Here is an 18,840-nt window from a genome sequence, read left to right as displayed (position 1 = left end):
GCCGCCCAGGTCCACTGGTAAAGTGCTGTAAATGTTTCCCTCTCAGACACACACAGTGCTGACAGAGTGCCGCCCAGGTCCACTGGTAAAGTGCTGTAAATGTTTCCCTCTCAGACACACACAGTGCTGACAGAGTGCCGCCCAGGTCCACTGGTAAAGTGCTGTAAATGTTTCCCTCTCAGACACACACAGTGCTGACAGAGTGCCGCCCAGGTCCACTGGTAAAGTGCTGTAAATGTTTCCCTCTCAGACACACACACAGTGAAGACAGAGTGCCGCCCAGGTCCACTGGTAAAGTGCTGTAAATGTTTCCCTCTCAGACACACACAGTGCTGACAGAGTGCCGCCCAGGTCCACTGGTAAAGTGCTGTAAATGTTTCCCTCTCAGACACACACAGTGCTGACAGAGTGCCGCCCAGGTCCACTGGTAAAGTGCTGTAAATGTTTCCCTCTCAGACACACACAGTGCTGACAGAGTGCCGCCCAGGTCCACTGGTAAAGTGCTGTAAATGTTTCCCTCTCAGACACACACAGTGCTGACAGAGTGCCGCCCAGGTCCACTGGTAAAGTGCTGTAAATGTTTCCCTCTCAGACACACACAGTGCTGACAGAGTGCCGCCCAGGTCCACTGGTAAAGTGCTGTAAATGTTTCCCTCTCAGACACACACAGTGCTGACAGAGTGCCGCCCAGGTCCACTGGTAAAGTGCTGTAAATGTTTCCCTCTCAGACACACACAGTGCTGACAGAGTGCCGCCCAGGTCCACTGGTAAAGTGCTGTAAATGTTTCCCTCTCAGACACACACAGTGCTGACAGAGTGCCGCCCAGGTCCACTGGTAAAGTGCTGTAAATGTTTCCCTCTCAGACACACACACAGTGCTGACAGAGTGCCGCCCAGGTCCACTGGTAAAGTGCTGTAAATGTTTCCCTCTCAGACACACACAGTGCTGACAGAGTGCCGCCCAGGTCCACTGGTAAAGTGCTGTAGATGGCTCCTGGGGGAGTGCAAAGCACGACTGCTCTTATAACGTACATTCCACTTGAGACGCCACTGCAACATAATGAATGTTTGAACTGAAAAGTGTGAGCGGGAGGGAGAGAAAGAGAGATGAGAAGGGAACATTACATTACGAGGAATGAGGGAAGAGCAAATCAAAGAGGGGAAAATGCCTCTAAAATGACATTGAAATAGTATGACAACAGTCAAACTCAGTCAAAACAGAAAATGTGTGTCAGTCTGTTTCTTGTGAAAACAGTGAACAACTTTTGAACATTTCTGAATTATAATATATGGTGCAGTTATTTCTTTCAGGGAAGTAATCCAAACATGATTAGGAAAATCCTCAAATATGGGGGAAAGATGGAGTGAGGGGATGAGGTTTAATCAGGTTTGGTGGTAGAGGGAGGGGAAAGGGACACATATGTCCATGTACGTGCACACACACACACACACACACACACACACACACACACACACACACACACAAAAACATGTGATCTACTGATCACCTGTTTGATGTCACTGTGACTTTGTGTCCCTGTCCTGTGTCCTCCATTGTGACGTACGTGAAAGACGTCACCATTCTCTCCTACCTTCACATAACCTGTTCTTGTCAGTCAGCTGTCATTCAACCCCACTGTCATCATCCCCCGGGACAATAAAGGTACACACTGTACCTAAACACCTATTTCTCTATGACCTTCTCAAAAACGTAAACTGTTCAGCAGTAACATTACATTGCAGAAGAATAGCAGAAAAATGGTGGTGGGAGTTTTCCTTTTAATTTGTCTGATGTGAATTATTTCATGGATATTAATTAAAGTAGTTCTTAAATCAAGAGAGGCTGTGAAGTCACTGGGTCCCAGTAGAGACAACTCATTCCAGACCAACCAGGGAATGAACCAGACAAACTGAGAAAAAAGGCACCAATGGATGAAAATACAATAACCTAAAAAAATAATCTAATTGACCTTATCTCTGTTTACTGAGCAATGTCTTTGGGTGCTTTGTGATTTCATTTGAGAGCTTTAGCTCACTAGAAAACCTTTCAGGTTGTAGTCTGTTTATTAGTAGTAATACTCAAACAAGGTCGGAAAAGACACACTGAAAGTAACCTCCTGAACTCTCAGGGTCATGACCCTTGACCTCAGTCCCTCCTCTAAACACCAGCCTGCAGTGTCTGTGATTATCCTAGCGCTCCCTTCCTGCAGAATGCCCCTGATCAACACTGCGTGGTCAGCAACACAGACACAGCCTGATCCTGATTCTGGCCCCATCCAGTCAGGACATGTACTAACTCTCCCTGGGCTGGGAAAGACAAAGAACAACAGTCTAATAGAAAGTGGAGTAGGCAGCAGCAGAGGTCCTGTAAGGTTCAGCTGTGTTGTTTCTCCCAAATGGCTATCGTCTATAGCAGGGGTGTCAAACTCATTTCGCATCGTGGGCCACATACGGCCTAGGGAGATGTCAAGTGGGCCGGACCATTAAAATTATACCATACTCTGCTATAAATAACCAAAATATCATGTCTTTCCTTTGTTTTGGTGTAAAGAAGCACAAGAACATTAGGAAAATATTGAAATTTAATGAACTATCCTTTTACAAAACATTTCATGAAACACCTCATATTTCCTTAGACAAATGTGCAATTTACTTTTATCATTCACAAATATGCATTGCAACTGATCCCACTGATTGTACAAAGGCACAAAACTTTAATATGTACTGAAAAATATAGTAATGCACTTTAAGATTAAATGAGACTTTTAAAGAAAGGAATTTTTAAACCACTTACACATACGCATATAAAATCTAAATGTAATCCCTGCGTACACCTTACAAACTAAGGAGAGTGATTTTAAATGTGTAATGAAGAAAGTGTTCGCCTGTCCTGTAAATCTGTAAACTTCATACATGAAACATACATACACATACAATACATACTGAAAATTTATGAAGTTGTATGAACAGTAGAATTCCATCACACAACTTTTGTTTTGAAGCTGCTGACTAACATTAAAGTGCACATTTTTTAAATCACCACAGTAAGGATTCATCTTCACAGAGCTGTATTCTTTCAATGCAAACAGTATCTAAGGCAGCATTTTAAAGGTGTTAGTCTAGTCTGGACTTGTATTTGTTCCTGAAACTTGGCATCTTTTGGCCTGTACAAGTGCATCAACACCAGGTGTCATGTCCTGACTAGCTGTCACTTTCAGAATGTCATTTAAGTGCTTGTTTGTGAGCCTTGAACGCATTTTTGTTTTATTGATATTCATCACTGAGAAAATTTGTTCACAAAGGTAGGTTGTCCCAAACATGCACAAAATTTTAGCAGCCAGGGCTGTTAATTTGGGGTACCCTGGTAGTAGATACTGATAAAATCTGTCCAGACCTACAGAGGCAAATTTGCCCTTCAAATCTGCATCACACTGCAAATCAATTATCTCTAGCTGAATTTCGACCGGCAGATCAGAAGCTTTAACTGTGAAAGGTGAGCGAAAAACTGAAAATTCTGTCTCAAGTTTACCAAATACCTGAAAACGTTTCTCAAACTCCCGCAGTAGTCCTGCAATTTTGTCTTTGTACCGTTTCATGTCCGCATCAGGTCTGGTCACACACACATCTCTCAGACAGGGGAAATGAGCAGGGTTGCCATTTGCCAGTTGCATCTCCCACAAAGTCAGCTTCAACTTAAATGCATGTATGTTGTCAGAAAACTGTGTGACAACTTTTTTGCGGCCTTGCAACATTTTGTTCAGATTGTTCAAGTGTTCAGTAATATCAACCAAGAATGCAAGGTCCCGTAGCCATTCCTGAGATTGTAATTCCAACACCGGTTTTCCTTTTTTCTCCATGAACTGTCCGATTTCCTCTCGTAGATCAAAGAAATGCCTCAGCACAGCGCCTCGGCTTAACCATCTCACTTCAGTGTGGTATGGCAGGCTGTGGGTAATGTTGCTGTCGCCGAGAAGTTTGTCAAACTGACGATGGTTCAGACCTCTGGACCGGATGAAATTTACAGTGCGAACAACCACCTCCATGACGTGGTCCATTTTCAGCGACTTGCAACACAATGCCTCCTGGTGCAAAATACAGTGAAATGTCCAGAAACGATCTCCTCCATTAAGGGCTTGTACTTTGTCTTTGAACTTTGTCGCGACACCTGCTTTCTTTCCGACCATGGATGGCGCGCCGTCTGTAGCCAGGCTGACAGCGCGGGACCAGTCCACTCCAACTCTGTCCAATGCAGCAACGACAGAGCCGAAAATGTCCTCGGCTGTTGTGGTGTCCATCATTGGCACCAACTCAAGAAACTCTTCAGTAACAGTCAATGTCTCATCAACTCCTCGAATAAATATGGCCAGTTGGGCCACGTCTGTGATGTCAGTGCTCTCGTCAATTGCCACGGAAAATGCAATAAATGACTTGACTCTCTGTTTCAATTGACTGTCTAAATCTGCCGATAGTTCCGAAATCCTCTCTGCTATAGTATTCCTCGTCAGGCTAATATTGGCAAAAGCTTGTCGCTTCTCGGGACATACAAGTTCAGCCGCCTTCATCATGCATCGTTTAACAAAGTCACCGTCGGAATACGGCTTCGATGCTAATGCTATTTCGCTAGCAATTAGGTAGCTGGCTTTTACTGCTGCTTCACTGACTTCTCGGCTCTGGATGAAAGTTGACTGCTGTTTCCTCAGACCCGCCAGCAATTCGTTAATCTTATCTCTTCTCAGTTGTCCTTGCAAGCCGTCATATTTTTCGCTGTGATGAGTCTCGTAGTGGCGTCGAATATTATATTCCTTCAATACCGAAACTTGTTGCAAACACACCAAGCACGAAGGTTTTCCGTGCATCTCTGTAAATAAATAGGACGTGGTCCATTTTTCTTTGAAAATTCTACACTCCTTATCTACTTTTCTCCGTTTGGATAACGACATTTTGGCTAATGAGGGTGTAGCGGAGAGGTAGAGACCAAGGTATTAACAACGTCGTAACAAGCAGCAGATGGCGCATTGATACCGTCTGCTGTTTTCAGTCTGTCTCAGTGATGCGGCTTGTCTTCTACTCTGATGGAAAGAGTGCGCCCCTTAGCGGATAATCCATGAATTGCAGCGAATTAAAAATATTAATTCCATGTCTTTTATGCATTTTTTCCACTTTCAAATTATCCTGCGGGCCTGATCGAACCTCCTTGGGGGCCGGTTCCGGCCCGCGGGCCGTATGTTTGACACCCCTGGTCTATAGGGAGTCTGGATGGAACAGTACGATGGAACCAGCTCCAAGGCTGTCTGTGTGGTAGGAGTTAGAGTTGTTTATTTGTCTCGAAAGACTTTCATAATTGTCATTCTCTCTCAGTTCACGTGCCATAGACAGGTTTAAGCAACAAAAGCGACACTTTCGCAACTATGGGGCAAAACAGACAGGGTTGGCTTAGATTGTTGACACCATGTAAACTATATTTAGTCTACGAATGTTTATTGAAAACATAAAAACATTTGCACAATGAGTACTTGTTGTCTCTCAAATACATCGTTACAGTTGTTGGTTAGCTAGCTAGTGAATTTTAGCCATATTCACATTGACATGAAATCAGTCAAAACACCTCAAAACAAGACACGGTATTAACAACAAGATAAAACTAGCTGAAACGAGCCACCTACCATTCCCAACATGGAAGCTTCTTGTCATTGTTTCTCGCTATCTGACCGTTCAGAATCATAACAAAGCACGACTTCGGGCCCCATTGATGCGCACACATCATTTTTGTGACGTTGTCAGCCAACCAACCCATCTATGGAGTGTTGTGTTTGTTGAGAGTCCATGTGATTTCTTCTTTTTTTTACTCTGAACACTAAACTTGAAGTGGGGGCCATTAGATGTAATTGCTGCTGCCATAAGATTTTGCATATTGCCTGTCAAGACGACACGTCTTAACATTCAACAACAGTCATCCCACTAGTACATCTGTGTAAGTAGAAAAGATTCATATTGAGCTTGAATTTCAAACACTGAGTTATTTTCTTACTGTCACGAATGATGAGAGGGACGACTTGACTCAGTGACTCTGATTTAGAGTCAACAGGGCCTACAGCTAGAGACACCAGATCTTCAGGCTGTACAATAAATGTAATGCAATATATACAAAAAAACATAACCAACTTCCCCTAACCCAGCCTTCAACACAAATCAACTTAAACACCCCTGTGTAGGACTTATGACTTTAGCACAAAGCATTGTTACTGTACATCAGGGGATACATAGACTGCTTCTGGATTCTGAGCCATGGCATACAGGCTGTTTCCTCTCCTCCTCCCCTCTCCTGCCGTCCCCTCCGATCCCCTCCTCTTCTCTCTCTTCCCCTCCCTCTTCCCCTCTCCTCCCCACTCTTCCCCTCTCCTCTCTTCTCCTCTCCCCCCCTCCGATCCCCTCCTCTCTGCTCTCCTCCCCTCCAATCCCCTCCTCGCTCCTTTCCTCTCCTCCCCTTTCCTCCCCTGCGATCCCTTCCTCTCCTCCTCTCTCCTTTAATTTCCTATCCACCTGCCACAACAACCTGACAGACTCCAGCAGGGCTGTCATGTGGCCGATCTGCCTGCCTGCGTGAGAGAGGGGACAGAGAGAGAAGGAGAAAGCATGGAGACAGGAAGAGAGTGGTGGGAGGGAGGGAGGGAGATGGAAAGATAAACGGCAGGTGAAGTCACCAATCCAACTGTGTTTCTGAGAAATGCTCTGTAGTCAAGGAATACAGCTCAACTCAAATGTGATTTTATTCTTTGAAGCGAGCCATAGCTTTTCCTGGAGCTGATGTGTTGACAAGCGCATAGTACCTTTTCATAAAAATCAAATTTTCTGTTGTTTGCCTTTCAGTTGTCGTCACGTGACAGTTGTTCAGTCCTGCAGCATGTGTTCGAACCAGAATGCATTGTAATAATGCATCTGTTGTACCTCCCTTACAAAATATCACGTGTGAACAAATCACAAGAACATTTTCACATGTAAAAAAAAAAGACAATTTTATTGACACGAGACATTTCACGAGTCAGACGTGGTTTTCAGACACGTTTGATTTTTCACATGCATTTTTCACATGTACATTTTTCACATGACTCTGACATGTTGTTTTCCAACATGTGATATTATACGTTTCACATGTGTGCTTTTGTCACTTGCGGATTTAGAACCCAGGTCTCCCACGGGAGCAATGTCTTGACCATTCGACCAAGAGGGCCAACAATAATTTTGAGGTTGAAGGTGGGGCTACCTCATCATGTGTCACGCCCTGGCCTTAGTATTCTTTGTTTTCTTTATTATTTTAGTTAGGTCAGGGTGTGACATGGGGAATGTTTGTGTTTTGTTGGTTTTGGGTGTTTTTATGGTAAAGGGGTTGTTGGGTATAGTATATGGGTTTGTGTGGAGTACATGTGTCTAGTGTTGTCTATGTATGTTTAGTTGTCTACGAGAGTCTATGGTTACCTGAATGAGTTCCCAATTAGAGACAGCTGATTTCGGTTGTCTCTGATTGGGAGCCTTATTTAGGGTAGCCATGGGCTCTCATTGGTTGTGAGTAGTTGTCTATGTCAGAACGTTTGTAGCCTGTGTATGTGCACAACGTTTATTAGCTTCACGATCGTTTGTTGTTTTGTTAGTTTGTATTAAGTGTTTCGTGTTTATTTTTCGTCGTCTTTAAAAATAAAAGAAGATGGCTTATTTTCCAAATGCTGCGTTTTGGTCCGTCAATCCGCCACACGATCGTGACAGAACTACTCACCATTACAGGACCAAGCGGCATGGAAAGCGGCAACAGGACCTACCTACACAGGATTCGTGGACATGGGAGGAGATACTGGATGGTAAGGGGCCGTGGGCTCAACCGGGAGAATATCGCCTTCCTCGTGAAGAGCTGGAGGCAGCTAAAGCCGAGAGGAGGCGATATGAGGAGGCAGCACGGAGACAAGGCTGGAAGCCCGTGAGTACAACCCAAAAATTTCTTGGGGGGGGCCTTAAAGGGAGTGTGGCGAAGTCAGGTAGGAAACCTGCGCCTACTCCCTGTACTTACCGTGGAGAGCGAGAGTACGGGCAGACACCGTGTTACGCAGTAGAGCGCACGGTGTCTCCTGTACGCGTGCATAGCCCGGTTCGGTACATTTCAGCTCCACGTATCGGCCGGGCTAGACTGAGCGTTGAGCCATATGTCATGAAGCCGGCCCAACGCATCTGGTCACCAGTGCGTCTCCTCGGGCCGGCGTACATGGCACCAGCCTTACGCATGGTGTCCCCGGTTCGCCTACATAGGCCGGTGCGGGTTATTCCACCTCCCCGCACTGGTCAGGCGACGGGGAGCATACAACCAGGTAAGGTTGGGCAGGCTCGGCGTTCAAGGGAGCCAGTACGCCTGCACGGTCCGGTATTTCCGGCGCCACCTCCTCGCCCCAACCCAGTACCACCAGTGCCTCCTCCACGCACTAGCTATATGGTGCGTGTCTCCAGCCCTTTACCACCAGTGCCTAAACCACGCACCAAGCCTCCTGTGTGTCCCCAGAGTCCTGTGCGTCCTGTTGCTGCTCCCCGCACTAGCCCTGAGATGCGTGTCCCCAGCCCGGTGCTACCAGTCCCGGCACCACGCACCAGGCCTACAGTGCGCCTCAGCCGGCAGGAGTCTGCCGTCTGCACAGCGATGACTGAACTGCCCGTCTGCCAAGCGCCATCTGAGCCATCCGTCTCCCCAGCGCCATCTGAGCCATCCGTCTCCCCAGCGCCATCTGAGCCATCCGTCTCCCCAGCGCCATCTGAGCCATCCGTCTGCAATGAGCCTGCAAAGCCGCCCGTCTGCCATGAGCCCACTGAGCCGTCCGCCAGACAGGAGCCGCTAGAGCCGCCAGCCAGACAGGAGCCGCTAGAGCCGTCCGTCAGACAGGATCTGCCAGAGCCGCCAACCAGACAGGATCTGCCAGAGCCGCCAACCAGACAGGATCTGCCAGAGCCGCCAACCAGACAGGATCTGCCAGAGCCGCCAACCAGACAGGATCTGCCAGATCAGTCAGCCAGCCATGAGCAGCCAGATCCGTCAGCCAGCCATGAGCAGCCAGATCCGTCAGCCAGCCATGAGCAGCCAGATCCGTCAGCCAGCCATGAGCAGCCAGATCCGTCAGCCAGCCATGAGCAGCCAGATCCGTCAGCCAGCCATGAGCAGCCAGATCCGTCAGCCAGCCATGAGCAGCCAGATCCGTCAGCCAGCCATGAGCAGCCAGATCCGTCAGCCAGCCATGAGCAGCCAGATCCGTCAGCCAGCCATGAGCAGCCAGATCCGTCAGCCAGCCATGAGCAGCCAGATCCGTCAGCCAGCCATGAGCAGCCAGATCCGTCAGCCAGCCATGAGCAGCCAGATCCGTCAGCCAGCCATGAGCAGCCAGATCCGTCAGCCAGCCATGAGCAGCCAGATCCGTCAGCTAGCCATGAGCAGCCAGATCCGTCAGCTAGCCATGAGCAGCCAGATCCGTCAGCTAGCCATGAGCAGCCAGATCCGTCAGCTAGCCATGAGCAGCCAGATCCGTCAGCTAGCCATGAGCAGCCAGATCCGTCAGCCAGCCATGAGCAGCCAGATCCGTCAGCCAGCCATGAGCAGCCAGATCCGTCAGCCAGCCATGAGCAGCCAGATCCGTCAGCCAGCCATGAGCAGCCAGATCCGTCAGCCAGCCATGAGCAGCCAGATCCGTCAGCCAGCCATGAGCAGCCAGATCCGTCAGCCAGCCATGAGCAGCCAGATCCGTCAGCCAGCCATGAGCAGCCAGATCTGTCAGCCAGCCATGGGCCGTCCCTCAGTCCGGAGCTGCCATTCCTCAGTCCGGAGCTGCCATTCCTCAGTCCGGAGCTGCCATTCCTCAGTCCGGAGCTGCCATTCCTCAGTCCGGAGCTGCCATTCCTCAGTCCGGAGCTGCCATTCCTCAGTCCGGAGCTGCCCCTTACCCTGGTGCTGCCCCTTACCCTGGTGCTGCCCCTTACCCTGGTGCTGCCCCTTACCCTGGTGCTGCCCCTGACCCTGGTACTGCCCCTGACCCTGGTACTGCCCCTGACCCTGGTACTGCCCCTGACCCTGGTACTGCCCCTGACCCTGGTACTGCCCCTGACCCTGGTACTGCCCCTGACCCTGGTACTGCCCCTGACCCTGGTACTGCCCCTTAGTCCGGAGCTGCCCCTTAGTCCGGAACTGCCCCTTAATGCAATGGGGTTAATGTGGAGGGGGGTCATTTGGAGGAAGCCTAGGAGGTGGTTAGGGACTGTGGTGACGTGGGGACCACAACCAGAGCCGGAGCCGCCACCGTGGATGGAAGCCCACCCAGACCCTCCCCTAGACTGTGTAATGGTGCGCCCGGAGTTCGCACCTTAAGGGGGGGGTTATGTCACGCCCTGGCCTTAGTATTCTTTGTTTTCTTTATTATTTTAGTTAGGTCAGGGTGTGACATGGGGAATGTTTGTGTTTTGGGTGTTTTTATGGTAAAGGGGTTGTTGGGTATAGTATATGGGTTTGTGTGGAGTACATGTGTCTAGTGTTGTCTATGTATGTTTAGTTGTCTACGAGAGTCTATGGTTACCTGAATGAGTTCCCAATTAGAGACAGCTGATTTCGGTTGTCTCTGATTGGGAGCCTTATTTAGGGTAGCCATGGGCTCTCATTGGTTGTGAGTAGTTGTCTATGTCAGAACGTTTGTAGCCTGTGTATGTGCACGACGTTTATTAGCTTCACGATCGTTTGTTGTTTTGTTAGTTTGTATTAAGTGTTTCGTGTTTATTTTTCGTCGTCTTTAAAAATAAAAGAAGATGGCTTATTTTCCAAATGCTGCGTTTTGGTCCGTCAATCCGCCACACGATCGTGACATCATGTTACCATGAGCAACCATGACCGACTCATGTCCACAACACTTTCACATGTGTATTTTCTCACTTTTAATGTCTAGTGCTGTTAAACAATAAAATATGTTTTATCGAGTTCATCGCAGGATTTTCTGTGATTAATCACGAGTAACCGGAATTTCATGATTTGCTCAAATTGAGCTGTAATTTATGTTGAATGTTTTCAGTGTATTTTGAACATTTTCAGACAACTGGCAAAAAAATTGTGCACAAAATTACAAAAAGTTAACCCATAAGAGTCTGAGCCCTGTCTAAGCCGGGGGAAGGGGGTTACTAAGCAGGACATATCAAAGATAATTTTGCTGTTGATTTTTTTTTATTCATGTTTTTGAACAAACTTTTTTATTCTTGTTTTTTAATAAAAAATTGTATTTGGCTTTACTGCTATAAGCGCATGCAAATGCATTGAATACCATATTCCCTACATGGAACAACAGATTGTTGAAGTTTGTTCTGAAGTGTCTGTCATATATCAGAGATATAAGAAAAATCAGGAAACATTTATTTTAGTTTTTAAACATTTATTTAACCCTTATTTTTTGGCAGTAAACAGTCTCCGTAAATACTTCCATAATGTTTTTAACTGGTACCTCGGGACCTTCAGACGAGTCTTGTGAGGCCTATGGGCATACTAGAGCAAAAAATATATACGTGTTTGTGAGAGTATCACCTCTGCACAGGGGGGTCATATTAGTGAGTAGCCCAAACTGTTCGGAAGATACAAACAGAAGTTGTCAGATCAGCTGTACCGACTTCAGACGAGTCCCAGGGTCATAGAGCAAAACGGAGAACACCATCGTGCTTGTGAGAGTATTCGTTTTTAGGCCAAACTGTTTGGATGCTTCAGAGTCTTTTGTGAGAATACCTATGTCTCATGGTCTGACAAACACCACTCTAGCTCTGTCACCTTTCACCGCAGATGAGGAAGTGTGACATAGGCGGATGTGGTGGATTGAGACACATCCAATACAAAATATTACTAGCTTAAACTGACGGATTTGATCGGGATTGTTCTATTATGCTAACACCGACCTTAGGGGGTTTTAACTGATTAACGCTGACAGCGCTTATTTTAATATGTTCAACAGGATAAGTAAGGAGACGAAAGCTAGCTTCCAATGGTGGAAAACGTACCCAGTTGTCATACTTAAGTAAATGTAAAGATACCTTAACAGAAAACGGCTCAAGTAAAGGTTAGTCACTCTATAAAATACTACTTGAGTAAAAGTCTAAAAGTATTTGGTTTTAAGTATATTTAAGTATTAAAGGTTAATGTAATTGCAAAGTACAGATAGCCAGGGGCACACTCCAACACTCAGACATCATCTGTATTACTGTATTATTGACTGTATGTTTGTTTATTCCATGTGTAACTCTGTGTTGTTGTATGTGTTGGACTGCTTTGCTTTATCTTGGCCAGGTCACAGTTGTAAATGAGAACTTGTTCTCAACTGGCCTACCTGGTTAAATAAAGGTGAAATAAATATATATATATTTTTAAATCTACAAACGAACCATTTGTGTTGAGTGAATCTGGCAGTAAAGCTGACCAGGGATGTTCTCTTGAAGTGTGTGAATGGGATAATTTTCTGCCCCGGTTACCATTCAAAATGTAATGAGTACTTTTGGGTGGATTATGATGTATGGATTAAAAAGTACATTATTTTCTTTAGGAATATAGTGAAGTAAAAGTAAAAGTTGTAAAAAATAAAAGTAAAGTACAGATACCCCAAACAAACTACTTAAGTAGTATACACCACTGCTAGCTTCTCTGTTATTCCAATGGTCACTGATCAACATATGAAGAAGAGGCATGTGCCTGCAGCAGTAACACGCTGAATGGATGGCTCAGAAATAATACATTATTATTTTTTAACACACTTTAATTATTATAATTATTTACAGAATCGCATTACAAAATTTGCAATTCCATTAACACGTTTCAGGTAAGACCCAAATGCAGACTGTGTCAAAGTAACAATGTTAATTACAGCAACAGGGGCAGGCAAACGACAGGTCAAGGCAAGCAGGGGTCGGTAATCCAGAATAGTGGGGCAAAGACACAGGACGGTAGGCAGGCTCAGGGTCAGGGTGTGCAGAATGGTCAAAACCGGGAAACAGGAACAATAGAGAGACAGGAGCAGAGGGAAAACCCCTGGCAGGCTTGACGAAACAAAACAAACTGGCAACAGACAAACAGAGAACACAGGTATAAATACACAGGGGATAATGGGGAAGATGGAAAACACCTGGAGGGGGGTGGAGATAATCACAAAGACAGGTGAAACAGATCAGGGCGTGACAGCAACATGTGGGCGTGACTTTTCACATGTGAAGAGAATAACGTTGTTGTAAGAACCGGACCAAAATGCAGCGTGGTTTGGGTTCATCATCTTTTATTATGAGAACCAGCACAAAAACAATAATGAGCAAAGAAACGAACGTGCAGCTTTGTCGTACTCAAAGGCAACAATACAAAAACAAGATCCCACAACAAACAGGAGCGAAAAGGCTGCCTAAATATGATCCCCAATCAGAGACAACGATAGACAGCTGCCTCTGATTGGGAACCATACCAAGCCAACCTAGAAATAAAGAAACTAGAATGCTCACCCTAGTCACACCCCGGCCTAACCAAAATAGAGAATAAAGGATCTCTAAGGTCAGGGCGTTTCTTAATGCAAATTTGATTTTCACATGTGAAACCATACATTTCACACGTGCAATTGCAATTCATATCCAAGGTGAAAACATGTTTGATGAACATGTGAAAAGGTGGTGTTAACATGTGAACTCAAAATGTAATACATGTGAAAACATTGTTTCACATGAAATTTAAGTTTACCATGTGAAAACAGGTATTTCACATGTGAAAATGTGAATTTGAAGTATTTTTTCATTAGCAGGAGCTGTTAGTTTCTACAGCCATTTTGGCCACTTGTATACTGGCCATTGGAGCCCTTCTTTTAAATGCTGCCCTCAGTACTCCCAACACTATTGTACTAATTAACTCTGGAAACACACTTCTGTCTGTGCAGCTGTTCCTCCAGCCTCCCAGGCAGGGCCCTGGCTGCTGTAGCCTCCCTCCCCTGCCGGGCCTCCCTGGGCTGGGTGCAGGGTAGTACAGGGAGGTGGTTGCGCTGCCTGGTGCAGTGGGCCGTGGTAGGGAATTGGAATGAAGAGATTATGATGAGCTGTTAGCGGCAGCCCAGAGGGACCAGGCATTAACGTGGACCTGACCAGACCAAATTAGGCCTCCAAATTGAGTTCCCCCCTTTCTTGTTCCCTGTCTCTCCCAGCTCCCAAAGCCTTTGATGAGTCTGCCTGGTTCTCAGAGGGCCCCGCCTTGCACAGGGACAGACAGGAGGAATAAAGAGCTCAGGAAATCACACTGCCGGGATAACAGGAGCGAGCCTGTAGATACTGAGTGGGAGAGGGGAGAGGATGTGACCTGTGGTAAATGTCAAAGTCCAAGGTCAAAAGGTAAAGGTTAAAGGTCATAAGGGAATGCTTACTGCTCACGACACCACTCTACGTTGCCATGTGTGTGATCAAAAGGACATCAGTAGGAGTGTCCTAGTAAACAGATAGCTTTAGTTTATAGCCTGTGTTCATGTGCATGTGTGCGTGTATTTCCATGTGTATGTATAGTTTGTATGTTTGTGATGGTGAGTCTTAACATTGACAATAGTGTGTGTTATACTTGACTTGCTGTTCACTCTCAGGATTACCCATAATGACAAAATGTATCCCTGCCCTTTTGTCTGCTCTGAACCCCCAGTGTGCCCTACTGTAAGCCAATGATGTAACATTAACCCCCTGGCATGCAGACAGTATCAGCAGGGCTCCACTGTCCTATCTGTGACAGTGAGAGAGAGAGTAATTGAGTGTGTCTGTTTAGGATGTGAGAGTGTGGTTGAGTGTTCACTGACTCGTATTTCCAGAGTTTTCTGTAAGACGGGGATCAGCAGGAGGTCTGGCTCCATGTCAGGGATTCTATTGGATGACTCTCACGCTCAGCCACACAACCACACAGCCAGCCAGGAGGCATTAGATTAAGACCCTGGATTAAACAGAACCAAATCCTGAGCCTCCCCCATCCTCCCCCCTCCACTACCACTGTGGAGACTGGCTGGAGTGACACAGTTATGTAATAGATAAAAATGCTGTGCACAGACAAACGTGTGTGCACGTATGTACGTGCTAATGAGTTATAAAATGATTGCTCATACTTTCAATAGACTGGATATTTAGCTGCATGACATTCTACTTGTTCCAGTATACACATTTTGAAATGTAAAGCCATCCCATATTTTTTAAATTGTCTATGCATTTGTGATAAGCCTGCCTTAATCAGATTAGTGCAGTCAGACCCAAGAATAAATTGAAATGGAGGTAGTAATGGAAAAATTCCAAGTAGAGGTAACGTACATCTAAGCAGCAGTGGACGAGGCATTGCAGGTGAAGGTTAAGAGAACATTATAGAGAATCTAGGATATGAACATGTTTGAGCAACTGATCTGCCATTGGACAAACACAGATGAGGGACACAGTCATTCCAACTCTATGGTCCAAACTATCATCAGAGATCAAAGAAAGAGGACCTTAGAGCTGGAACAGAATAACGAAGCGTGTGTTCTCTAGGGGAAACTGATACTTCCCAGCTCTTCAGGGGATTCTCACATACTCAAAGGGAAATTGGTTTTCAGTCCTGAGCCTTTGATTTCAAAGACGTTCTAGTTTCAGAAAACGAATGTCCGCATTCTTATTAGCAGTAGAAGCAAAAACCAATGAATCACATAAAATGGGTAATGTGATTTATCACATAAAAAAATATTGAATCACAGTGAAAGAGGAGAAGGAGGGGAAAGCAATTTGTTGGATGCTATATTTAGATCTGTAGTTGCCTTAATATACTGAATGCATATGCAAATAAAATAATGCTTGAACACATTGTTTTGTGCAGAAATTGTACAGAACAGTACAGTAGCCTACCACCCTCAACCGTTGATGGATGCTGGGACTCCTCCTGCAGGACTCCTCCTGCAGGTGTGGCTGTGGAACAATGACACTTGAAAACATGCCAATTCCCCTGCTAACATTCAGGATATGCAGACATGGGCCTGTCGGCATAGTTTTTGTACAGTACTTAGTAAATCCCCTGGCATATTGGGACTTAGACTACTGAGGCAGAAACAGAAGCAAAAGCACGGCTTGGGTTCTGACCTTGACAGTGGCTTGTGTTAATTGTTCTCTCTATGAGGACAATTGGTTTAGTGAGAAACAATTCCAGTTAAGTGGCTCTCCATGAGGACGTGATACGGAGTCAGACTCCACTTCAGTCCGCCCACCAGCCACCTATTTGTATCCCATTAAAACCCTCTCTGCTCTGCCAGAGGCTCAGATAGAGAGAGACAGAGAGAAGGAGGGGTGTGCTTGAAGTCAGCATGATGTCTGTATACTGTCACAAATTAGATCAGATAGAATTCAACTTCTCTCCGTTGTATAAAAAAAATTCACCATTCCTCTTTTATTTGAAGTGAAGTTTGTACAGAGCAGTAGAAAGGCCATCATCAATCATTTTAACCCACCACATCCATCTTCCCCCTCAGCCCACTCCATCTCTCCTCCATCTCCCCTCCTCCGTTAGCCAGGGTTTATCTATTCCATCCCGACCATCTGATCCAAGTCAACAACACAGACCAGACAGACCCAAAGAAGTGCCTAACAAGCTTAGCCAATATCCTCTCATCCTCTCTCTCTTCCAGCCTCTGTCTGTCTGTTCTGCTCTAAGGGATGCCCTCTGCCCTGCTGAGCTACTCTTTGACGATCTCTCATCTCTCCCACTCTTTCTCCCAGCTGTTTAACATGGATCTGATAGATGCACTTCCATCTTCGCTAGCCCTGCTCTGACCCACAGAGTCATCTTACCATGGCTGCCTGGCTGCACTACAAACACATGGCCCTGTTTGAGGCTCTTTGCTTTGGCTCAACTAAGCTGAGCACCTAGATCCCAGTCAGTGTCAGAAGGCTGAAGTCCACCGTCTGGTGCAACTTTGCCCCTCTCCACCCAGGGATTACAGGAATGAAATGAGTATGAATAAGGGTCATACAACCCATAGTCTTTAGTCAGAAGCATATGGAAGAGTTCCATGCAGGAGTGGTATGGGAAACCCTGGCTGGTGTGCAAGGGCCTCATAACATCTGTTGGGCATGCAGGGTTTCCTCCAGATCCTCAGCCTTATTGGATGGGTTTTATAGGGACTGCATTTTGTTAGGTCTACCTCACTGCTCTTTACGTTGAGTTTTACCTCACTTCACTACTCTTTATACGATATCTCACAAATTATATCAGTTTTATCTGGTTTGATTTAATCCCTCCTGCTTTCTCTTCTCTCCTCCTTTCTTCTCCCTCTGTGTTCCCTCCTGACACGTTCCCACCTGAACCCATAATCATCAAATCAAATCAATTTATATAGCCCTTCGTACATCAGCTGATATCTCAAAGTGCTGTACAGAAACCCAGCCTAAAACCCCAAACAGCAAGCAATGCAGGTGTAGAAGCATGGTGGCTAACAGGAAGCCAGTGTAGGGAGGCTAGCACTGGAGTAATATGATCACATTTTTTGGTTCTAGTCAGGATTCTAGCTGCCGTATTTAGCACTAACTGAAGTTTATTTAGTGCTTTATCCGGGTAGCCGGAAAGTAGAGCATTGCAGTAGTCTAACCTAGAAGTAACAAAAGAATGGATTAATTATTCTGCATCATTTTTGGACAGAAAGTTTCTGATTTTTGCAATGTTACGTAGATGTAAAAAAGCTGTCCTTGAAACAGTCTTGATATGTTCGTCAAAAGAGAGATCAGGGTCCAGAGCAACGCCGAGGTCCCTCACAGTTTTATTTGAGACGACTTTACAACCATCAAGATTAATTGTCAGATTCAACAGATCTCTTTGTTTCTTGGGACCTAGAACAAGCATCTCTGTTTTGTCCGAGTTTAAAAGTAGAACGTTTTCAGCCATCCACTTCCTTATGTCTGAAACACAGGCTTCTAGCGGGGACAATTTTAGGGCTTCACCATGTTTCATTGAAATGTACAGCTGTGTGTCATCCGCATAACAGTGAAAGTTAACATGATGTTTTCAAATGACATCCCCAAGAGGTAAAATATATAGTGAAAACAATAGTGGTCCTAAAACAGAACCTTGAGGAACATCAAAATGTACAGTTGATTTGTCAGAGGACAAACCATTCACAGAGACAAACTTTATCAAGAGAGGCTTTATTACTGCCACTTTTAGTGAGTTTGGTACACATCCGGTGGATAGAGAGACGTTTATTATGTTCAACATAGGAGGGCCAAGCACAGGAAGCAGCTCTTTCAGTAGTTTAGTTGGAATAGGGTCCAGTATGCAGCTTGAAGGTTTAGAGGCCATGATTATTTTCATCATTGTGTCAAGAGATATAGTACTAAAACACTTGAGAGTCTCTCTTGATCCTAGGTCCTGGCAGAGTTGTACAGACTCAGGACAGCTGAGCTTTGGAGGAATAAGCAGATTTAAAGAGGAGTCAGTAATTTGCTTTCTAATGATCATGATCTTTTCCTCAAAGAATTTCATGAATTTATTACTGCTGAAGTGAAAGCCATCCTCACTTGGGGAATGCTGCTTTTTAGTTAGCTTTGCGACAGTATCAAAAAGACATTTCGGATTGTTCTTGTTTTCCTCAATTAAGTTGGAAAAATAGGATGATCGAGCAGCAGTGAGGGCTCTTCGATACTGCAAGGTACTGTCTTTCCAAGCTAGTCGAAGGACTTCCAGTTTGGTGTGGCGCCATTTCCGTTCCAATTTTCTGGAAGCTTGCTTCAGAGCTCGGATATTTTCTGTATACCAGGGAGCTAGTTTCTTATGACAAATGTTTTTCGTTTTTAGGG

Source organism: Salvelinus fontinalis, chromosome 34 (genome assembly GCF_029448725.1).
Source record: "Salvelinus fontinalis isolate EN_2023a chromosome 34, ASM2944872v1, whole genome shotgun sequence".
NCBI lineage: Eukaryota > Metazoa > Chordata > Actinopteri > Salmoniformes > Salmonidae > Salvelinus > Salvelinus fontinalis.
Note: the sequence above shows the minus strand (reverse complement) of the source record.